This window comes from Hyaena hyaena, unplaced genomic scaffold (assembly GCF_003009895.1).
Source record: "Hyaena hyaena isolate Hyena2069 unplaced genomic scaffold, ASM300989v1 scaffold_929, whole genome shotgun sequence".
NCBI classification, from domain to species: Eukaryota; Metazoa; Chordata; class Mammalia; order Carnivora; family Hyaenidae; genus Hyaena; species Hyaena hyaena.
In genome coordinates, this window is record NW_024081560.1 from 337,574 (window position 1) to 362,258 (window position 24,685).

The window sequence follows — 24,685 nt, forward strand, 5'->3', positions numbered from 1 at the left end:
CTTGTTTTTCTCTCATTCTTCCTTCTTTCTCTCTCTTTTTATTTTGACTGTGCATTGCCCGCTGGTGTGCTGTGTGTTGTTCGGCCCCTGACGTAGTTAGGAGGCCCCCGGCTCGCCGGTGAATGTGTTATGCAGGCTCAGATGGGACGCCGTATAACACAGTCATCTCTGGCACAGCGCGCGGGCAGCCTCCTGCTTCTCACAGCTGAAAGCGTTTTCAGCTGCTGTCCTTATGTTGCCCCATCTTGGCTGCTGAAGTCGCTTGCTCCTGTAGCCAGCATCTGGCCAAGTCTGTACCCATCACCTTGCATTCCTGAAACAGCGGTCGGCTGAGGAATGACGCTTCCCAAATGAAATCATGAGAGGATCGTTCCAAATTTCCTAAGTCTCCTCCACTCCATACAGCTTCTGCATTGCTCTCGAAAAATGCTCATCATCTACTTAGTTCGCTGCAGCGGGCCCTGACTTCCCGTGTAATGCACGCCCAGTCGCACTCTGCCATGGTGAAATGCATGCCTCAAGGAAACGATGAGTCGTTTGATTTTTCCTTTCAGCTCGAGTACAGGTTTGGAAAACTCTCCTTGCTGTTACTTAAACTGAGGTCAATAGCAAGTGCCTCGCAGTCTGTGCTACAAATCGCGAAAGTATCTTGGCGGTCTAGAAAGAGCATTCATACATCCCCATCCCCACCCCCGCCACTTTTCTGCACGCAGGAAACAGGAACATTCTTCACGTCACAAAACGTGGTCAACTCTTTGCCATTTGTGTACATTTCAACTTCCAAAGTGACGTTTGCGAAGTGTCCTGTATATTGCTAATTACTCTTTGTAAAACAGCCTCTGTTCCCTGCGCATCCAATACTAGTGATACGGTTTCCCGGTAAATAACAACGGAAGTGACAACAACCCCCTGTCCTTTGGCAGTTGGTGTGCACTTCTGCATAAATGGCTCTGGTGTGATTTCTAAAAGCGATTTTGTCCCTATTTCAAGTTGCCCGTTCGCAACATGATGGGTATCTTCCCTACAGCCGGCTTTCTGACCTAGAAAAAAAACCTGCCACGTGGTTCTGTTTAAAGTTTGGTGTGTAAAGGAAATTACTCCAAACCGACTCTAGCCCACAGTTCTGGTACCAGTTTTTTACACCTCAGAGTTTCCCTTCTCCTCGCTTCCAAAGGGAGTTTTCAGTGTTCACTGGCAAAAACGGAGAAGTGTACGTTTTTCTGTGTTCATTTATATTTCAGCAATAGACTAGAGTGGTTACGTTTGTTTCTACCCATACTTTGGTATCCAAGCTATCTACTTTCGGTAGGAGTTCTGATGCCAACACTTGCTCATCTGGAGATGTAAGTGGTGACCCCCCACAGTGAGTAGAAGAAATCTTTTGGTGGTTTGGGACAGAAGGTCCCAACTTGACCTTATGCTTCAATGAAACAAAAAGTTTCAACCAGTGACAATCGCTTTACTACATATAATGCATTTCAATATTTTCTGCTCTCTTTTCTCTAAAATTATATGTGTGTGCGTATTTGCAAGTATAAAACCAGTACCTGTATTAGAGATCTATGCTGTTTATTATATGATTATATGTATTAAACATATATAATATAATTGAATATCCGTGGTACAGATACCATACTGTTTTTCTACTTGCACATCAGCCTGAAAAACCAATTTTGATTTGAGCAAGAAAAATAAGCAAATTAAGAAGCACCTGGTTAAATTCAGCCAAGCAGTCAGTTAGAAACTTACTTGAAATTGTCTTAACAATCCTCAGATTTAAGAAAAATACAGTCGAATAACTAAATTTACACCCCCATCCCTTTTCTTATTACATACAATTTTTCAGGATCTGTGAATTTTCAAAATATCATCTGGAGCGTGTCGTGTACACTGTTATGAATGTTTTCAGACATGAAGAATTCTTTAGAGACGCAGTAGCGGTTAATCTCCTTAGACAAGGTTTGGATAATTTTTAATCTGTCATTTCATCCACACACCCAGTGGCTGCCATCGTGCTTAATGTGACTGTCATTCTTTCACTTGTACACTTTGATGATGGGCATTGTCTTCTTTCAGGTTGAAGATTTTCCTTATCTTGCTCTCTTCCAGGCCCTCTGGAATAGTGAAGGTTGTATCTCCCTCCTATGGGCTATTTGTAAATAGTACTAGACCCATTACAGGTTTTCTGGAATGACGTTTGAATACTGTTTACAGTTTCGCTGTACTCCCTTCCAACAAGGTCCCAGAAGTTAATGGCAGACCCAGCCCTTGAAATGAAAACAGTTGATCTGTGTACAAATTAGCAGGGTCCAGAAGACGTTAGATAAGGACGAAAGCAGTCGTGCTGTGGAAGAGATCTGAAATAAATCAGGAAACGATGGCAACAAATGAACATGTTTACTTCGTGTAGGATACCAAAGCTCGTCGTTTCCAGGAGGTGGGGTAACCGCGGGTTCGGAAGGGCTCAGTGGTCATTCTGGAGGATGAGTTTTGGCAAGCCTGCTTTTTCAGTGCCGTAAAGTACAGTCACTAGTTTTCTCTTACAGTTGCTGTAACATGTTCTTACAATTAGTAGAAATAAAAGGCCTCTTGAATACAAACAGAATCTTAATTCTAAACTACAGCCACACCTCGAAACATGTCAATATCGTGTGAAGCATTTTGAAGAGAGTTCCTCTTGTGGTATCAGTGCCAAAGCCCGAGACCTTACTTGATCTTGGCTGTGGGTGCCCACCAGTTCCACCACATGTGAAGGCAATGGACAGGATCTGAGCGATGCCAACCTGGCAGTTTGACCTCTTCTGATGAGGTGGTTTTTCTATAACCCGCAAGTACGAAATGAAAACTTCTCTGAAATTTGAGAGGAAAACGAAAGTTTGAATTGGGTAAGTTTTGGAAATGATGAAATCAAGTCAAAGAGCTTTATGTGCATGATGATAACGTTGCGACTAATTTTCTTCTTACTGAATTGACAAAACTTGAGCAACTCTTTTTATATTATTATAGACAAAGTCTTGGTGTTTCTTTTGATGATTAGTCCCATAGTTTATGACCACTTGAGATTTGGTACAGGATCATTTCTTTACAGCTCACGGTCTTCTGTCTTTTAAAAGGTATTTTAGTATTGTGTCCAGGGACCTCAGAATCCATGTGAAATAATACGTTGAAGGACGGAACTATCCCACTGGCTTTTCAGGATACACTAAGGCCAAATTGCCCTTTGCCAAAAACAGGTTTCTATTTTTGAGCAGCCAATTCCAAAAATAAGTTCTTTAATCTGTTCCGAACGCTTGTGATTTTCAGTGATGTGATTACTTCCATAAAAACCACTTATGATGTAATCTTATGTGAGTACCGGAATTTGGCCCAAGACACACATACAAGTGTCTGAGTGCCTCTTGTGGCTCAGTACCAGCAACGCTCTGTGTTATAAGAAAGCCACATGGAGAGTGGAAGTTATTACCAAAATCTTTTTTCTTACTGTTCCAGAAGCCTTTTGGCAAGAGAAAATACAATCCTTGTAGCTTTCTTCTTTTTTTCATTGTCGTGCGTGCCAACATGGAAATCACTGATTTAGAGTAACTTCTGAAAGCCGGTCTGTTATCCCCGTAGATCCTGCTTCCTAAACGCCAGTCATAGAGCTTTTACTGATGTTTGAAGGTTGTTTAAAAGAGTCACACCAAGGCACCCAAGCTTGGAAGGTGATACTGTTGAAAAATCTGCTGAGAAAAATAAACCATGGATTTCCTGCCTTTGCTTTTAGGATTAAAAATCCCGATTACAGTAGTAAATTTGAAGGCGTTAACACAATGTAGGAAAATGTTACAGAGCTCAGGGGTTTGTCACCCACTGTCTTTTAATCAAGCATTTGGCCTTTTTCGTGCAGCCCTGTTTTCATGTGACTTGAACATCTATATATTCCATCGCCCTCAGGACATCTATAACCTTTTAATTCCGCGAGGCACCCAACCATAGTGACTCTGGTTGGAGAAGAGAATCAGTGGTCCAGAGTGGTGACGAGGTATGGCGGCTTTTACCAACCAGAAGAAAACCAAATGTCAAGGGGACAGATTTGTAACTGGCGCCAACGACTGTTGCTCTGCTGTTGCCTTGGTTTCTGTATACACAAGAATAGGATCCCGTGGGTGCCATCAGTCTTGCCTACATGGTAGGAGAGGAAGAAGGTAGAAGAATATTAAGGAAACAGGTGAAGGGAAATGTCTTTATTTTCATCCTTAGCTTTTCTTCAACTTTGTTGTTTCCTATTGTGTGTGTATTCCTCATTTTAATAATTAACCATTTGAGAACAATGGGTCTAATACTATTTCAGTTACTAGTTGGATAAAAACCAAGCAACCTCTGATGCGTGATACCTTGAAAATGTCTTGACTTTCAAAATGGATGTAACTGGGTTCCGTGTCTGTCTCCTTGAGGATGAGAATTGAAGGGATATTCGTCTTTTATTAGAAAAACATGGAGCCATAGGTTTGGGTGACTCTGAAGAGATACAAGACTTTATTCTTAACCTTTTCATTTCAAAATAACTACGACTTAGGGTCGCCTTGCCTTTGATGAATTACCTGCAGGATGACAAAACAACACCAGAGAGTTTTCTTTGCTCATTGAAGCAAATGGCAGCTTAATTGCAGAGTCACCAGAAGGATTTTAAAACTGGTCCAAACTGATATCAAATTAAAGCCAGAAATCTGAAGGCCTTGGTGATTAGTGATGAATAAACACTCTCCTCTCCCCCGAAAGTATTCAAATGTGTTCCTCTGCGTTGCATGTCCGCTATTTCTTAATAGGCAACTTCTGTTCTAAAACATTAGGACACTAGTAATGGCACATTCTTTATTGGCTCTTATGTCCCGCCTATGACAGCAAATACGAAATTCAGTCATATTTTGGGGATGGTTTCTTCTCTCTGGAAAACTCAGAATTTGATCAAGGAAGTATACTTAACAGCCAGCAATTCAATTTCAGGCCAGGATGGGCATTTATTATTCTCTTTTTAGTTATGTGCATCTCAACTCCGTCTCCAGGCTGGCCTTCACAGTAGAAACTAACAACCATTCATTCCTAGAAAATATGACTCTCTTTTTAAAGCAACAGGCCTCCTGTCTTCCTTGAGCCTAGGTATTTCCATCGAGCTGGCGGTGACATTTTCCTAGGAGGTGGTCTCTCCTTTACAACTCTTTCGGCTGAGGTTTTTCCTTGGTTAATGTTGAAGGCCAATATTTCCCCTGCGTGAGGCCAACACTGACGCCCCGTTTCAAGTTGTTGTTATTGTTGTTGTTTTTAATTTTAAAAATAACACTGCTCTGGGAAAACGCTCTGAAAGGTTTCTTGGCTGAATAACGGTGTATGGTGATGATTTTAATTAAAAAAAAGAAGTGAAAATCTAAGTGCTGATACTTGAAAACGTCACCCATCCATCAGGGAGTGTTCCTGAGGCTCTGATATCTTAGCAACTACTCGTGCTGTTGTTTTCTTTTTCTCTTCACAGCCAGTTGATAAGACCCAGGTAGGCTATGTTCCTTGTGCAAAAAGGCATGGCCTGGATGACGTTTAGCGGTTTCCCCAAACCAAGCCCAACCCTAATGGATGGAGGTCTCCCTGTATTAAAGAGATAGAGAGGAAGGTGTCACGGTCTCGGCTTCCATTTTCACCTGGTCTTTTGTTTTCAGCCGTAACTTGCTTGCCTGGTTGAAGAGAATGTGGGGACTGATTACACTCTCTTTCACATGTTCTTAAATGATTAGCAGGTTGGTATTTCCCAAATTACGTTTCCTGAAACATGGATCATATATCTATGTGAAGAGACAGATTCCTTGGTCAAATACATGTTTCCCAAACTCCATGCCACTCAGAGAGTCTGAATTCATCATAAGAGGATAGTAAAGGGTTGGAGGAGTCTTACAGATCAGGAATCTTACTCTGGGCAATTCAGTGGTAAACACGCTCCAGCTACCAAATACTGTTGGTTCATAACACCTATCAACATCCCACGAACACACTTTGGGGAGCACCAGGCCGGCTCCTCTGAGCATCAGTGTATGTAATAACACTTTAGAAAATGAATGTTGGCCCCCACCCACTATCTTTAGGGAAGTGCTTCTCCAAGTGTGCTTCATGGATCAGTGCACATGGGTCTGAAATTACGTCTTACAAGTCAGTGATGAGATAAGGAACCCGTGGCAGAATGAAAATCGGCGCACTGCTTTCTCCATCAAGAAAGTGTTACTGCCTGACTGCAGGAAAACAATGTCAGCTGAATGAAATAAAAAATGTGCTTAGTGACATAGTTCACAGATCAGCACTAAGTCTGCGGGCCATACTTTGAGTGACCCTGCTTTAGATTACTGCGATGATTCTCAACCGGGGCTACACACTGGAATAATATTGATAACATTGATGCCTGAGCCCAACAGCAGACCAAAACTAACCACCTAAGCAATAGCTTGTCCAGACGAAAACCCTGCAGAACCTCATGTGGCGGAGGTAGTTTTTTTAAAAAAAAAAAAAAAAAAAAAGCACCCCAGGTGATTCTAATGTGCTAACAGGGTTGGGATCGCTGCCTTGGGAAAGAATCACCTTGGCATAAGGTCTGGTGTGTGATGTCAACTGTCAATTCAGAATTCTTATCATGCTGATTGCATGGGCCTCTTCAGGAGGTGCCCTGTGATGGGAGGGCACCGCTGGACAGGCAGCACTTACATGACCTTTAGAACTCGTGGCCATGTAAGGTATCCATCATTCTCAACACACACGCGTGCACACGCACGCGTGCGCACTCACACACACACACGCACACACACACACCCCTTTCTGTTGATCGCTTCCTCTGCTGTGCAGAAACCTTTTGGTTTTATGAAGTCCCAGTAGTTTCTTTTTGCTTTTGTTTCCTTTGCCTCAGGAGACATATCTAGTGAGAAGTTGCTTCAGCTGATGTCAAAGAGGTTACCGCCTCTGTTCTCCTCTAGGACTTTAATGGTGTCCTCTCTCACATTTAGATCTTCCATCCATTTTGAATTTATTTTTGTGTGTGGTGTAAGAAAATGGTCCAGTGTCATTCTTTTGCATGTTGCTGCTCAGTTTTCCCAACACATTCGTTGAAGAGACAGTCTGTTTTCGAAACATTGGATATTCTTTGTTACTTTGTCGAAGATTAATTGACCATATAGTTGTGGGTTCATTTCTGGGTTTTCCGTTTTTGTTCTATTGCTCTATGTGCCTATTTTTAGGCCAGTACCATATTGTCTTGATCACTACAACTTTGTAATATAACTTGGAGCCTGGAATTGTGATGCCTCCAGCTTTGCTTTGCTTTTTCAAGGTTGCTTTGACCATCTGGGGTCTTTTGTTCCAGCTCTGTGAAGAATGCTGCTGTTGTTTTGATAGGGATTGCATGAAATGTGTAGATTGCTTTAGGTAGTATAGACATTTTAACAATATTTGTTCTTCCCATCCATGAGCATGGAATGTTTTTCCATTTCTTTGTGTCATCTTCAGTTGCTTTCATCAGTGTTTTATAGTTTTCAGAGTACAGGTCTTCTACCTCTCTGGTTAGGTTTATTCCTGGGTATCTTACGATTTCCGGTGCAATTGTACATGGGATTGATTCCTTGATTTCTCTTTCTGCTGCTTCATTATTGGCACACCTCCCTTTCTGAAGTTTTCTTGCCTCTGCTGCTCTGTGCTTTTAGAAAAATAGTCAGGCTTCTCCATAGGAGCGTGGTAATCTGCCACCTTGTGACCAACATCCTTTCTTGCAAGCAATTGTTGCAACACGTGTCTTCTCAAACTATGATTCAGCTTGCAAATGTGGGCGGAAGAGTTTCTCGGGACCACGTACGCGTGTACCTAAAGAAGAGGATGGAGAAGAAGAGCGTATGAATATTCCAGGAAAGTACCACCACTTCTTCGCTTGATTGCTCCTGCTCCAGGGTGAGATTGCAAAGGTTGGCTCCAACTGCTCACGACCCGGGTGTCCATCCCCGAGTTATACCAGAGGCTGTTGGGACTCTTATCATTGCACACGCCAGCTATGGCAGCATCAAATTATTATTGCAGCATGTATGTGAAACTGACTTTGATACGATCGGGAGACTTTCATTGCTATCCATGATTCTAAATCGTTCCTAGCACTGTATATTACACTGGTCCAGGTATTCATTTCTTATGCTCTACAGCATTTCTTAGCGTGCTCAAGAATACACAGCTTGAATAATGCCCGCGGGAAAGTGTGGAACAAGAGGTATAACATCCTGCATTTTATCAACACTTACCCTTGTCTTGCTTCACAGCTGATATCCGCACTCACTCCAACACATCAAAATCACATGTCCACTTCCAGCCATGTGCTAGCATATTTCTACTTACGAGCCCCAGCTATTTTAAGATCTATATTCTTGGAATGGCTCCAGGTCGACCTTCAAGCCCATCCAGCTTTGGAAGCAACAAGTGTACATTGGCTGAAAGTCCAGCTCTCCACGGAGGAAGGGAAAGGACACAGATCCACTTAGCTGCTTCTCCGTCCAGTGGAACACGGTGCGAAGCAACCTTAGAGGCATGATCACAAGATCCCTGTAAGATAGGGGTTGCTACCGTTTTTACAGATGCACATACGAAGACACGGGAAGGTTAAGTCACTTTCCTAATAAATGGCAGGACTTGATTTGAACCTGGTATTTCTGGCCCCAGAGGCCCATGCTTTTGCTCTCCTTGGCTTCTCTATATGCTCAGTTTCCCCCTTCTTGCCTTCTACATAAGTTTGTTGTCTAATAGCAATTTTAGTGAAGAGTTCTGTTAGGTTTAAAGGAATGAAATGCTGTCCATACTCTGTTCTCAATCTATGCTATTAAAAGGAGTTACCATAAGTAGTAGAGACTCAGGAGGTATTAATTCTGTGGGCCTGGAGTTGGATGTAGTGAAACACTCAGAGGAAGGAGGTGAAATGCCCCTTATCTTCAAGGGATTGATAACTTTGTCTAGGACGGACACACACACACACACACACACACACACACACACAAACAGTATAATGATAGGTGAATAGCTAAATTCAGTTAGAATACAATAAAACTGTCCTTAGATTAAAAAAAACAACACATAAACAGAATGGGGTGCCTGGGTGGCTCAGTCAGTTAAGCATCCAGCTATTGTTTTTGGCTCAGGGCATGATCTCACGGTTTGTGAGTTCGAGCCTCGCATCAGGCTCTGCGCTGACAGCATGGAGCCTGCTTGGGATTTTCTCTCTCTCCGTCTCTCTCCTTCCCCCCTACTCTCTCTGTATCTTTCTCAAAATAAATAAACACAAACTTAAAAATATTTTTAACAACATAAACACATAAACAGGTTATTTGCCTAATCTCCTTTCTCTAAGCCTGGAGCCGCTCTTCCCCTGTAATGCTAGAACTGAAAAAAGGTGTCGTTTCTAATTATTAAAGAGCTGATTCTGCTGCTCAATTTTTTCTCGGCTCAATAAAATTGCCACCATTGACAGGAATGTTATTAAGACTTGCTCTGAGCACTTCCGTAAGATTAGGTGTTACCTAGAGGTCCGGATATTAGCAATGAATTCTCTTTCATCACTTGCTGGAGCCCTATTTTCTAGCCGAAGGTAAATGATAATAAAAACAATAATTGACAATTACGCAAAATTTACTTCGTGCCAAGCATTTTTACCTAACGCGACCTTAATTCTCACAACAATCCTTGGAGGCAGGTGGCTATATTTTTCTCCCCATGTTCTGGGCGAGGAAACCAAGAGTCAGCTAAGTGAAATAACTAGTCCAGCATCACCCGAGTGGGCAGTGATAGAGCCACTACGCAAATGCAGCCTGCCTCACTCCGAAGTCCACGGTCTCTCAATTATGGGAGACTGTATCTTATAACAAGGCTGAACCCAGAAAGGTCTTCCATTTTGTTCTCCGGTTTTTCTAGTATCTTCTTGTTGAGACAAGTTGCCGGATACACTAAGTAAACAGGAGGGACCTTGTGCCTGCTGTCAGAGACAGCCAGATTTAACATTAAAATGTTTACAGGGCAAATTCTCATCAGATTTGACTTGGCCAGAATGGTTACACACTGCGGTATCAGGACTGAGATTTCTTCACTGTGCTGGTGTGCACTGATTTAGCTGCAGCCCAGGTCTTCATCACCTCAGGCCAGCTGACCTTCCACCTCAAGGCATCGTCTCACAAAATAGCTGTTGACCTAAATCCCTGGATGATAAAGGCTTCATTACAAGGCGAGAACTGACTTAAGGCACGTGAACAAAAAGTCCTGCCAAACCGGGTTGGGTCACTGTCAAGATACTGTTCTGTGTGACTTTCACATGGAGCGAGGTTGCGTGAAATGGTCCATTTCCTCCACCCCCACCCCGAAGCATGAAGAAGGAGGCCTCGGGAATTCGTGTGATACATTCAGTGCAGGACATTGTATATCATGCTTTGGTTAGATGCTTAGTTATCAATTTTTAGCATCTCTTATGCGCCAGGCACTTCGGGTTTATTATTGCTAATCTTCCCAACCCAAGAGGTAGGCGTCATCAATCTTGAAGGACACAATGGGGAAACTGGAGTGTAAAGATAGGAAGTAACTTGCTCAAACTCATACAACTAACAGGTGACTTAGTTGGGATTTGAAGCCAAGTCTATTTCGCTTCCAAACCTCGTCGGTCTCTTTTACATTGTGCTGCTTCCACTTGTCCTCTACGGTGACACCTGCCTCCCCCTTTCGGGTGCAAGGCATATGAGAAAAGAGCTCAGCACCATCCTTTCCACTGCTGGGGACAGGTGATGCTTGGAAGAAACCTATAGAACTGTCTTTAACCAGCATTCACTTACGCAGTGCTTCACTTGGGAGACTTCTTGTGCATTCCCCCAGAGCCTGGTTTGAATGCTAGTATAAGCAGTAAGCCAAAGGCTAAACAAAGCAGCATCCTTGGGATTTGTCATATGTTTCTTGTTTTTCATACTTTTTTTTTTTTTTTTTTTTGGAAATTCCACTGCCGTTATTTCTTTGAAATTCAGGTAATCTTTCATGCACTCTATTCTTTCCTTCTGGAACTTATTTTTTTTTAATTGAGGTACAGTTGACACACCGTGTTCTGTTAGTTACAGGTGTGCAACACAGTGAGTCAACCATGGGCACCTGTGTCACTGGGCGTTGTTACGATACTACTGGCTCTACTCCCTACGCTATACTTTTCAACCCCGTGACTTCTTTACTTATTTATTTATTTATTTATTTATTTTGATGTATAGCTGACACACAGTGTTACATTAGCTTTGAGTGTACAACATAGGGATTCGACAACTCTGTACATTATGTCATGCTCCTCACAAGCGTAGCTACCGTGTGTTGCCACACAACGCTGTTATACTACCATTGAGTTTGTCACATGCTTTTGTCCTTTGTCCCCTGTGGCAGCATCTGCTAACTGTAGGTCATTTTTCCTGTCGTCCTTCCTTAAGTAAAATAATAGTTTTCCTCATGGAGCTACTAGACCTTGAAGCAGCCTTAACTGGGTCTGCCATGAGCTACCTCCCCAAGAAAAGAAAAGGGGTGCCGTACAGTTCTGGGAGTGTCGTGTTGCTGAGGCAGGATCCACGCAGATAGAGAAAGCCAACGTTGAGGTCATCCACCTTTGAGCACTCCCAGGGAAAGCTCAGAGGTTCCATTCTGACACTGGATTTTTGTGACCGACTTGGAGTGGAGCAATCTCATGTGCCAAAGGTGGCCCCCTTTTTAAGGTAGTTCATCTGCAAACAGGGCAATTCTAAGGACAGATATGTCTGCAAGGGGGTGATTTGCTCGTGCCGTCCCTCTCCCCTGGGGTAGGCACAGGGAACTTCCCTGGATCAGGTGCAGCGCCTTGACTGAGGACCTCCATGGAGCCGGAGCTGCCTCGGTGCAACTGTATCAGACACCTGCCATCATCCTTACGGCGGCACGTTTGACTTCGCCCCTTCCGGAAACACAACACACTGGGACAAGTGAAACGTGCCCCTTGTGGTTGCTAGTTGCCATGCAAAGAAGGTGTGAACACACGCACACACGTGAATGTAGACGACTAGTAAAATCGGTTCTTGAGGGAAACGCAGACAGACAAATAGGAGAGTTCACATGGTCCCTCTACTGAAGCCGTGTCTCGGAGCCCACCAGCCTGGCGACGTGACCTCATCACAGACTCCAGCAGGCCGTCCTTACCGGGAGGTCCGCTACCTAGCAAGCTGCCTCAGGCTGTGAACAAAATCTCCTTCTTTTCATGCAAGAAGGTAGGAACAAAGAGCATTTGAAACCCTGGGGGTAAGAGACACGGCCAGCCAGTGACATTTCTCTTTGTTCCTTCTTCTTCCACTTTTCCTGTCTAATCACTTGATTTTTCTCTGAGACGATAGCATTTTGGCTCCATGTTAGAAGGTTCGTGAACCGAGTCAGTAAATTTCTAATTGACATGCATCACTAGCTATTCACTTAGTGGATAATTGGCTAAACATACCCAGAATATTTACCGAGGGAGGAAAACGAAGTCCCCAAAGCCGATCGGGAGAGTTTGGGAACCTTTTATTCTAGTGCAGCTTTTTCTTTGGGAGCAGTTGCTGGTGTTTTAAAAGAGATCTAACTCCCTTCCCAATTAGGACTCCATTTAAACATACATCTCGATTTCATCCCTACTGAACAGAGCTTTATTAAATAGATACCACAGGCATAACACGGTGTCTGTCAACAATAAATGCCCAATAAACATCTCTCATTAGTTACCTCTTCAAATAGCAAATTTTGATATTCTGAGTTCAACCAGCCATTTGCCTTAATTCTGGGCAGCAAGTTCCTGACGGCACTTACAGTCACCATCGGCAGAATTGATGTATTTGCCACCAGAAACTTACTGTCTTACATGGGCACCTGGGTGGCTCAGTTGGTTAAGCATCCGACTTCGGCTCAAGTCAGCGATCTCATGGCTCGTGAGTGTAAGCCCCGCTTCGGACTCTATACTGTCAGCTCAGAACCCGCTTTGGTTCCTGTCCCTCTCTCTCTCTCTCTGCCCCTCCCCAGCTGAGGCTTTCTCTCTGTCTCAAAAATAAGTAGAAACATCAAAAATAAATGTTTAAAGAAACTTACTGTCTTACACAAGCTAGGCATTTAGCTGGTTACTAGGCACAGCATTGAATAAGGGCACTGTCTCTGCCCTCAAGGAGGACGGACTGAAAGGAAAGGAAAGACTTTGAACTAGTCTATCCGTTTAGCTCTTTGGGTTTTAAGTCACCCTAAAACATAGTGGCTGAAAACCGGAACAACCTTATTCTTTCTCATAGTCTGTAGGTTGGTTAGGTCTGCTATAGGTCATGCTGATCTAGACTGAGTTTATTCATACATTCGCTGGTGAGTCAGGATAGTTCTCACCGTTCTAGGATGGGCTTGTCTGTTTCCAAATGAAGTCCCATGAATCCATTCGCGTGTTTCCTTTATGTATTCATTTAGCACTTAAGGAGCAACTTTTACGTATCAGACACTACAGGGTCCTGCCTTCAAATTGCTCAGGAATGAGTTCCAGGTGGGTGGCGCACATTTAAGACTTACCAGCCTGTGGAGGGTATTAAAACCACAAGAGCGAAGGAGATCACCCAGGAAGGGATAATAGGCCCTGGGCACACCAGTATTTTAAGGTGCTGTAGGAGAGAAGAGACTCGTCAGAAGCGAAAGAAGGAAAGCAAGGAGAATAAGGAACCAAGCAAGCCAAGAGAGGACTGAGCTTTAGGAAGTAGGGAGAGATCAGGGGGCAGCATGCAGTATGGACTTAATGACTTCTCGCAAGCCTCTTCTATATCCCTTCCAACATCTACACTTCGTGGCTCAATTCATTTCAGTATAGAGCAGGTGTTCCTCCACTTCTCTCACTGGAGTAAATAACTGGCATAAATCACTGAAGCACACTTAGTGAGAATGACCTCTGATAGGATGGAGTGATGAGGAGTCACATAGTACCTGTTATTCCTTTAGTGGTAGGTCTTTGTAGAGATGTCATTGATTTTTCTTCCCCATAACGCATCTGAAGTTTTAAGTCTTTGCCAAGACTGATTTATTCTTTTCTTGTCTGTCCTTTTTCACGTAGTTAAGCTTGCTCAATATTTTTGAAGAGCCTAAAAATATTGGACCACTGGGAATTCAGATTAAAAGCAATTGCCTCTTGAGTTTAGTATTTTAAAACGGACATACTTTGGAGTTGTATTAATATGCTGCAGTCACGGATGACATGACGTGAGTTTCCAATAAAGCAAGTTTTCTGCCAACTTTACAAAGGGGTGCTTTTGCTAGACTATGGAAATTGATTCCTTGTCTAGCAATGAAGGTTTCTTGCTGAGTCAAAGAGGTCGTGTTTAAAAAGAACAAATACACAGTTTGTGGTGAAGAACTGTTGAGTTGACAGTATGATACCGAGTCTATATAATCGAGCTGCATTTTCACCTAGGGCTTGCGAATTTCGATCCCAAGGAAATGTCAACTTTCCATGCAAAACTGGATGGCCGTTTTCTGCACAGTGTGTCCCCTTGTCCAAGGTCAAATAACTCTTCCTCAGTGGCCTCCAGGGAGTCGAAAGGAGTCTCATGGTTTCAGGATGAGAAAATTAAAATAATTAACTTCTTGTAGTGCAAGCAGGCCCGGAAAGTTTTAGGGGGAGAATTCTTCCTGAAGGAAGCCTTATACTTGGATCACCCCTTAATTAAGCCTACAGTGGGCTGCTACCCATTTCTAAACTAAGACCAGAGCCTACCGCTGCTAGACCCTTTCTGTTCGGTAACCTTTTTACCAAGACAGGAAAATGTTGTTGTAGAAAATGCCACGTTCATGCCATACCCCTAACAACATTCAGTTTTGTCCGTAGCCTGTCCAGTGCTACTTTCCTTCCTGACTGTGTCTCAGTTTAACCTGTGCTGAGGCAGCAACCTGTACAGTAAAATGTAGGTGGGGTCTCAGTACCAGAACAAGGAGGCTAACCAAGGAGACTGTATATTCCTGTGGCGTGTGAGACCATTTGGTATCTGTCATCCTTTTCTCGCCTTCTCCTGTCCCCGAGAAAGGGCTTTGAAGAGGAAGGAGGTCCATCTGTGCAGGTAGCTGGAAGAAGGTTCGATTTGACACAGAATGTGAACTCTGCCTTCTCTCCTGTTTAGCACCATTCCTGCTGACTGTAGAGGAGTGAACGCTGGGAAAATCAGAAATGCACCTGCACCCTTAGAGTCCTCCTCCAAATGGTGGTATTTATCAGCCTTATGCAGTGGTGCCTAATTTTTCCTATATGGAAGACCCAAACAAATTAGCCAACCCATCCCAACACTTGGAAACAAACAACATTGGATTAAAAATGATACCAAAATAACATGGGAAACCACGTGAAGACTAAACCCAGTGAGCGTATTTTTTAATGCTTTTTTCCTGCTGTAAGTAGTTGACCTATTTTTTTATTCAGTCACACCATCCCAGGCCCTGCATTGAGCTAGACTAGAAGGATTCTCAACCTTAGCACTCTTGACCTTGGGGGCCAGATAATTCTTTGTCTTCAGGGGCTGTCCTATACATTGTGGTATGTTGAGGGCTACCCCCCAGAGTTGTGGTAATGAAAAATGTCCCATCAGGAGAGAAATCACTCTGTCAAGAGCGACTTGGCTATATAACAACTATGTGAATAAGAAAGATATGGTCTTCAAAGTACTCCTTTTCTAAGAGCCCGTCCAAATGCTTCTATTTAATCACAACCCATGTTCTCCTTCCTTGGAGAACTTGAACCAAACTCTGTCTTTCCCCTCCCAGTCTTTCCCTGACCTCTCCAAAAGCATTTCAAGTTATCTGAAGTATTTACAAGACTTTCCAATAAAATCCAGTGGCTGTTATTTGGTATAAGAAAACTGAGGCCTCTGGCTAAATCAGTCATTCCACAGTCATTTACTGAGAACCTACTTGGTTTTCCCTTATATCTCCTATAGGAGCTCTGGAGCTCCTGCCTTCAATGAATTTAGAGTCAAAACTCTCATATGTAAAAAGTAATGTAAATCAATTTGTGTAAAGGATCCAGGCTCAACTTCAGGAAATTCTTTTTGTTGTGGTCCTTTTAGAATGCTCTCTGTCGTCCTTTTCGGTCCACTTCAGCAGAGCTGACAGTGAGCAGAGGTGACAGTATTCCTTGGTGTTTTTTTCATGTGTTTGCATATCCAGTTAAAAAGTCAACTGGTTAAATGCTTAAATTCAAATGGTTAAATCTAACCGTTAAGACTCAACTGACAATCGCTGCACTGGGCTAGTTCCTTCTCTCCAGGTCCTTAAAATAACCCTAGAAATGTACCATCAACTTTCCCCTTTCTCCTCTTGGTTCCTTTATAGCCACAAACACAAGGTCAGGAAAAAAGGAATTTTGTGAAGCCTTACATCATATTTTAGGGGATATAGAGAAATTAAGCTTATCAAAGTTCAGAAAAATTAATATTATAAAGGACAATCAGAAATCAGAATTAAATTTACCTCTCAGCTAATTTAATATTTTTTTCCAAAAGCATTTGTGGTTTATCTGCTTCCTGTTTTTTAGCCTTGCTTTTATCCCCTTATCATACTAAAGTGCCCCTGGTGGGTTATGTAACTCTGGACAAGTTCCATTCTTTCCTTGGGTCTCCATATCTTTTTCTGTAAAATGAAAACAAAAATGGATGGAATACTGAGCTCTCTTCTTGTTTTAAATTTCTCAGATATATAAAATAAGAATCAGTATGTTGCTAGGCTTTCTAACAGATTTGTCCATAGTCAGAATGGAGGTTGCACTAATAGGTATTGTTGAAGTATGAGTTCATAAGTTTCAGGTGCTTGCTACCTTCAGGTGGGCAGGTCGGTGATCAAATGCTAGAGTGCTTTGTGCTCCCTATGGGGATGGCCATGGGCTTCTCCTTTTCCAGAGTCTTGCTGAAACTGGGAACCTTGATTCTGGGCTAACTTTGAGAAGAGGAAAGCCTAGGCATGAGCTGGTATGGGGATGGAGAAGAGTAACATTTTCTGAGTACTTGACTGTCTTCATTTCAATTGTTTTTAAATGTTTATTATTTTTGAGAGAGAGAAAGAGAGAGAGAGAGCAGAGAAGGGACAGAGAAAGAGGGAGACACAGAATCCAAGGCAGGCTTCAGGCTCTGAGCTATCAGCACAGAGACTGATGTGAGGTTCAAACCCACTAACTGCAAAGCCGTGCCCTGAGCCGGAGTCAGACACTCAACTGAGTGAGACACCCAGGGACCCCTTGACTGTCTAAATTTCAAAAATTAATTGAAGGGCACATAGGTGGCTCAGTTTGTTAGGCATCCAACTCTTGATTTCAAGCTCAGGTCATGATCTCACAGTTATGAGATTGAGCCCTACCTTGGGCTCTTACTGGGCATGAAAGCCCAGAGAGATTCTCTCTCTTTCCCTCTCCCTCTGGCCTCCCCTGCTTGCTTGGGTGCACATGCATTCTCTCTCTCTCTCTCTCTCAAAAAAAAATTAATTCCTATAATTGTATTAGCTAACTAACTTGCCCAATATCACACCATTCGAATATGGGGAGATTGAGGTCCAAACCCAAGTGTCTTGCCTAAGGCACATTCTGCTTTCTCCACAAGGGAGGCTTTCAGGACTCACCTTGAGGAGGATTAGAAGATAAGCCTGCTTTACCTTTGGTGACCCTTTAACTCCTCTTTTTACTTCCTCCAAACTGGACTTCAGAGGCCTACTTGCTGTTATGACCCTAATGTAAAGAACCTCCTGTTTGTACCCTTTGTGGAGAAGTACTTTGGAGCAAGAACAACCCCTTCACCACAGACAGTCAAAATCTGGGGATGAGAGAGAGAATAATGGGTGACTGGTTGGTTGGTTGGTAAACCAGCACAACACGCTGGCCGCCAGACCTCACACCTCTGTTTCCTGGCTCAGAATCACACATTTCAAACCTGACATCAGTCCTCTCCTTACCGTCCCTCCTCTTGGGGCTGTCCTGGCATTTATGCTCTCCGTCTTATCCCCCCTTCCTTCTCTTCCAGAAACATGGTGAGAGTGTGGAGGTAGTGTAGGAGAGGCTCTGTTCTGAAAGTAGCCAGATATACTTTCATTTCTCATTCCTTTTTTCATTTCAAAACCCATTGTTTCATTCTAGTTCCCCTGTGGAGAAGTAGAAGCATGTGGAGGTAGGGGACTTGTGCCCATGGAATTGTTCCATTTGTCTACTCCCATGTCTGCCAGTTTCTGCCAGAAGTTGAATAGCCATCTATATCCTTCCAGTGTGTAAACTAATTCTGGATGAACATTAGGGACAATGGTGGGCCATTTAATCATCTAACAAGTTTTAGAGTTTTCCAAATGACCCAGTGTTCTTTTAGATGACAACCTGTCATCCACAGAACCAGCATCCTCTTCTGTGAGCACCACACCTGTTCTCACATTCCTACAACTGTTCTGGATGCTGGTGGTTTAGGGGGCAGAGGAGTCTAAGGAGTGGTTAGAAAAACAGAGTGAGGGGCGCCTGAGTGGCTCAGCCAGTTGAGGTTCCGACACTTGATTTTGGCTCAGGTCATGATCCCAGGGTCTTGGAATCAAGCCCCATGTTGGGTTCTGCACTGAGCGGGAAGCCTGCTTGAGACTCTGACTCTCTCTCTCTCTCTCTCTCCCCCTCCCCCTCTCTCCCCCTCCCTCCCTTTCCCCCTCTGCTTGTTGCCCACTCGCTTGTTTGCATGTTTTCTTGCTCTCCCTCTCTAAAATAAAATAAGATAAAATAAACAGTGACATGCCAGTTTGATTGGAAATGAGGGAGCCTTGTGAAGTATCATCTCAAGGCAGGCCCTCTATCTCATTTGTCCTGACCGCTATCCCCTGTGCCTTGTGTTGGCCTGGGAGCAACAGCCACCATGGCCACCATTTATTTCAAGGCCCATCTGGGCCAAATACCATGTCAAGTTTCTCTAATCTCTATATCAATCCTTTAATGTAGGCATTTTATCCCAATTTCAGATAACTCAGAAAGTCTAGGCGAGGCAGAACTAGGGAAATTAATAGGTGCTTAAAAATAACAGTGTGGTAGGAATTTTGAACTATAAGCGATCTAAACTGATCTTTTGATATATCAGTTCCTCCATCTGGGGTATCACCTAGGTTGGTGGCTTGAACTATTAAGATGTGACTAAATTTAAATGTGTATTTTCTATATACAAAAGAATTTACTCTAGAGTAATAGCTATACCACTGCTCTGGCCAATCTTTTAGGAGCTATAAAGATAGTAGCTGCATAAATATGCATTCAAATCTGTTTGTCCATAAATAGTAGATCTGATTTGAGTGTCTTCATTTCTGGAATGTGTTTTTTTAACTTAAGGTCTTTCATTTTGCTTTTACTATGGACAACACAGTTCGTCCCTGTACGTTTGAAGTGGGTCGCATTCAAAATTCTTAAAAGCCTTGCTCAAATCCAACCTCAGCCTTTGCCTTCCCAGCTCTATTCCAAACACTCCCACCCTGAAACCTTCTTGGAATCGGTCTCCCTCCATGTCGGATCTTATTACTGCCTGCCTAAGATTAAAGGACTTTGTCTTCCCAAAGACTGTATGTCCTATGCTTCTTCCGGGCACATAGTAGGTGCCCAGTACAAGCTTCTCTGTTGAAGACTACAGCGCTGCTATTTTAGAAATGAGGCAGTGTGGCGTATCAAGTAAATAGAACCTTCTGTTACCTCTTCATGCACAAAAGAATTGGAAAATACTGTGTGTTACACATCGCTATTAAGGGCATGTTTGTCTTCTAGCAAGAGGCTTTCACAGAATGTGTTGCACAATAACGTCTGTCTCTCGAGTGCAGTTTGACCTTAATGGAAATTTTAAAATGCAGAGTGAACAATAGATTGATTACTTTATCAAGGCAATTAGCCTCCACAAAGAATTGGCTTGCAGGTTACTTCAGGTTAAAAACATTTGGGTTGCTGATTGTATTTTTCTGTATTTTTAATTCTCTGCTGTGAGAACCCATTCATATATATCATTTTCTCCTAGTGCCTTCTGCTGGGTACAATTAACTACAACATAAACCGTGGTACGTGGCATCCTGCAGATCCTTTAGAATTTGTCTTCACCAATGTGTTCGCAAGAGACAGTGGCAGTAGAATGCCAAGAACGCAGAACTCATTGGCCAGCAGACCTGGGTTCCACCCTGACCTCTGACAGTAGTCGGGTGATTGGGGCAGATGCGGGGAAGATAGAGACAATAATAGGATTGACATTTGGGCACTGTCTTGAGGATCGAATGACCACAGTGCCTGAAATGCAGCAAGCAATCAATAAAGGTGAACTATTTTACTATTATCATCGTTACAGATCATGAGGTTTCAGCTCTGGGCCTTTTAGCTCATCAGGCCATACTTCAGCCCATCCAGCTATTGTCATTCATAAATGGACCTTCAGAGCCCTCGTCAGTTTGTAGCCACTGTCCTAAACTATTTCATGGGACCCATCGTGCACTGTGCTTCTAGACTTGTTCCTGAGTTTTACATATTCTGTTCTTGCACTTCGTAAATGCTAGTTACTGTTACTAAAATTATCTTTAGAACAGCAAATATGTTGCCCACATGAAGTGCTCCCCTGGGAAAGGTCCCAAGAGTAAAAACTGAGAAACAGCTGTTTGCCACATTCCTGCCCTAGAGAGTTGCCCTGCGCATTAGAATATTGAAGATTGTGAAAAATAAAAGGATATTAAAGACTCCAAAGAGTCCTATATCACTCTTATTTTATGCACATAAAATTGCTTGTTTGCAATTGCAGAGTACCTCATCCCAACGAAAGCTCTTCTGTTCTTGCTGTCTGTACTTTTATATCCACAACCCTTCCCATTCTTCCACTGTCTTTCCACTTCAAAGAGGTCCTGCGGTGCCAGGTGCTGTGAAGTCACAATCACTGCAGCCAGGCCACCAGGACCATAGAGTATGTCAGTATGTTCATTGGAAGCTTCAAGGTGATTGGTATTCAATGCTGCTTCCTAGCTTGAACACAAGTTCTTCTAAAGTCACGATGTGCTCCAATAGCTGGCAGACTTCCTTTGAGACCAGCCGAATTTTAAAGTGTAGCCAGTTAAACAGGAAGTATGACTTCATGTCGAGGAGGCTATCCATCACCTATACACCCTCATGCTCTGCTTCCACGTGTCACAAGCTTACAGCTTGTCTTTCAGTTTACGATGCATTAATATACCGGTGTACCAGTTTAGAGCCGTAATGCCCATCTTGGAATAAATGTTGCTCATGGTCTATAGCTATTGAGCCAGGGTCCCCGGGGTCATAAGTAAATCCCACTTTAAGTATTACTGTTTGAGCATTTGAATTTATAGAAGAGGTAAATGGAAGTAATTATTCATCTTGCTAATGGATCCATTGCAAGATTGATTTGTAGGGCCCTTGCAAACTATATTTAAATAAGTGTTGAATTATACACAACTTGCCAAGATCAAGCCATTTTATTAGATAAAGTAGGGGATAGCTGTTTTGAGCTATGTGGTTTGATTCCTTCCCTTCACATTCTTTGGATCTGATTTTTTGTTTGTTTGTTTTTGCACAGTCAGCATATCATGAAGAGGCTTTCATGACTAGAATATTTTGTAAAATATTATCATTCAGGTCTCTCCTTTTACCGCTTGAGAAATCTGTGCTGTAGACCGGTGTTCTTAGGTTTTGTGTTCTGTAAAAAGCCACCATTCCTTGGTGTGGTTTTGGCTAGATTTTGTTTGAACGCTATAAATGACTTGTAGGGAAATGAGTTAGGCATTAAACGGGTGTGTCAACTTTCAGACCACCTGACTGCTGTTAGTATATCATAGATGTACATTGTCTAATGCTATTCATTTAGCCTAAAAGAGATAAGAGATTTTCAGAAATAGCAAACTCATTCCCAAGAGCACCTAATGCATCGGGTGAATCATCCTGAAACTCTGAAGAGTTATAATACCGAGGTCCTGGGGGAAATGGCACAGCCAAATATTTAAGAAAGGACAGCTATCATGATCTTCTGGAAAGGATCTTTATAAATCAGAAAGCTGAACTGACAGAGACTGAGAGGATGAATTGCTTTTCAATCAGGCAAAACTTTTTATTAGGCACTATTTCCGTAAACGCCCTCACCCACACTGCGAGAACCACCTTTGGGGGGTCACATTTTTGAGAATCCCTCACAGGTTGGTCCAGCGTGGCCAAACTATTTCTTCATTCCCTGAGGAGTTAGAAACTGCGTGCCTAAGACGCCAAACAATTAACCGTCCTGATGTGAGTTTGGCTGCCAACGTGGATCCAAGTACAATGCAAGGCTTTGGACGCTACTGCTGGGAAACCTAGAATTGAGTTTTTGTCAGACTGTCTCTGGAAAACATCATCTTTACTTCATGAGCCAGGAGCGAGCCTACCCGATAGAATATCAATTGCCTACATTTTTAGTGTAGCTATATGCCAATCACCATGCCTTCCATACGTGATCTCATTTACAGGTGAGAAAACTGGAGCTTAGAAAGGTAGCTTGTAAGTAGAAGAACAGGGACTCAGACTTGGGCAATAGAGTCCAGAGGTCAAGTTCTTTTTATTTTTTTAATGTTTGTTGATTTTTGAGAGAGTGAGACAGAGCACGAGAGTAGAGGAGGGTCAGAGAGAGAGAGAGGGAGACACAGAATCCGAAACAGGTTCTAGGCTCTGAGTTGTCAGCACAGTGCCCGACACGCGGCTCACACCCATGAACCGTGAGATCGTGACCTGAGCTGAAGTTGGCCGCTTAACTGACTGAGCCACCCAGGCGCCCCCAGAGGTCAAGTTCTTAATCTTAGCAGTCCCCTTTGAAAGGGTCTGCATGCTTATCATGAGGGCGTGGAAAGGTAAAGAACAAGTTACTTTTCCTTCTGAAACAAAGGCAAGGGGAAGCACTGAATTGTTGTCATCGAGCTGCACATTATGGGACACCACCGTGTGCCAGGTGCCATGCTACAGCTCTACATGTGGTATCTTTTGTAATCCCCCCAATGATATTGTGGGGTGGATCTTATTATTTGCCCCCAAATTTGAGATAAGAAAATGGAGACTGGAGCATAAATTTGAATTTACTTACCCAAGATCAACTAGCTAGTAAATTGTATCGCCGGGATTTAAAACCAGATCTGTATGACTCTAAAGACCATAGTCTTTTTAACTATTCTCTCTCTCTCACTCTCTCTCTCTCTCTCTGTGCCCCAAAGGGTAACTCCTAAGACCCTCAAAACAGTTATTTTGACTACCACATTTATCCCTCACCACCGAGGCGCCGCAGTAATGAGTAGGAGAAGGGAAGATGAGTGAAATGGACAGTGCAGCCCTCCTCTGGTCTTTTTCAGTGAGCCAAGAGTCTTCCTCTTTAAAGGAACACTTTACTCACTCTGTGGGCCAGGGCTCCTGTCTGCCTAAGGCCTGGAATGGGAGCTACCTGTGCGGTGGAGGAAATGCCCAAAAGAGAAAATGTTTGAGCACAAATACCGTTCTTAAGCACAAATCAAGTAGGGCATATAATTCTTTTGCTGCAAGATGTAACAGCCTGCTCGCTGAAGCAGAAAGACAGCATTCCTTTTCCTTAGGGACTGTGAAGCCATAGGGTGAGTGAAGAAAGGGGTGTGAGTTTAGAGGTTTTTTAACAGAGAAAGTTCTAACCACTCCTGATTCATTCTCTTTAAAGACCAAATGTTACCATATTATGGGCTCTTTGAATACACTTAGAATATAGGCAGAATTCCCTGAAACTTGGCCAGGGTCTTCGATACAGCTCTGCTTTTAAGATGCGCTGTATTTTTTTTAATCACTAAGAATAAGAAGTTACTATTATATACTCTCAGTTATCCCTTACCCTTTGACCTCCATGAGGTCAGTTTTTACAAAAAGTGTCATAGTTGGTCATGTTCTCATTTTTTTAGATTATTTCTAATCTGGGGACATGGCAAAAGAAGAATTTCACCTCTTGATCCTTTATCCTGGAAAAGTGAGTAGACAAAAGGCTTCCAGGAACTAGAGCCTTGTCACTGAGGTCATCAGGTCAGTCGTGTACCCTCTCGTCACCCTGTTTCATCTCCCACAGCAGATGCCCTAAACCTCTGCCACCTGCCTCGAGCCTCTGCCCTATCTGAAGCCCGCCACATTACTTAGGATTCTCCAGAGAAGCGGAACTAATAGAGTGTATGTCAGAAGGCAGGGAGAAAGAGAGATTTCACTGGTAAGAATTGGCTCGTATGATTGTGGAGGCCAGGAAGTCCCACAATCGACCATCTACAAGCTGGAGAGCCGGGAGAGCTGAGATGCGGTTCATCCCAAGTCCAAAGGTGTAAGAACCAGAGGAGCCAATGGGAGAGATAGTCCGTTCTGAGTCCAAAGGCCTGAAAATGCGTATGCGGGGCAGGTCAGTGGTGTAAATCCCGGTCAGAGCCATCAGGCCTGAGAACCAGAAACAAACACAAGGTAGGAAGGCAGAAGGCAGGCGTCCTAGCCCGTGCAGAGAACCGACTCACCCTCCCTCCATCTTTTTGCTCTATTCGGGCCCTCCATGGATTGGATGATGCCCGCTGACATTGTGGAGGGCAATCTTTGTTCAGTCCACTGATTCAAATACTCCTCTCTTCTGGAAACACCCTCACAGAC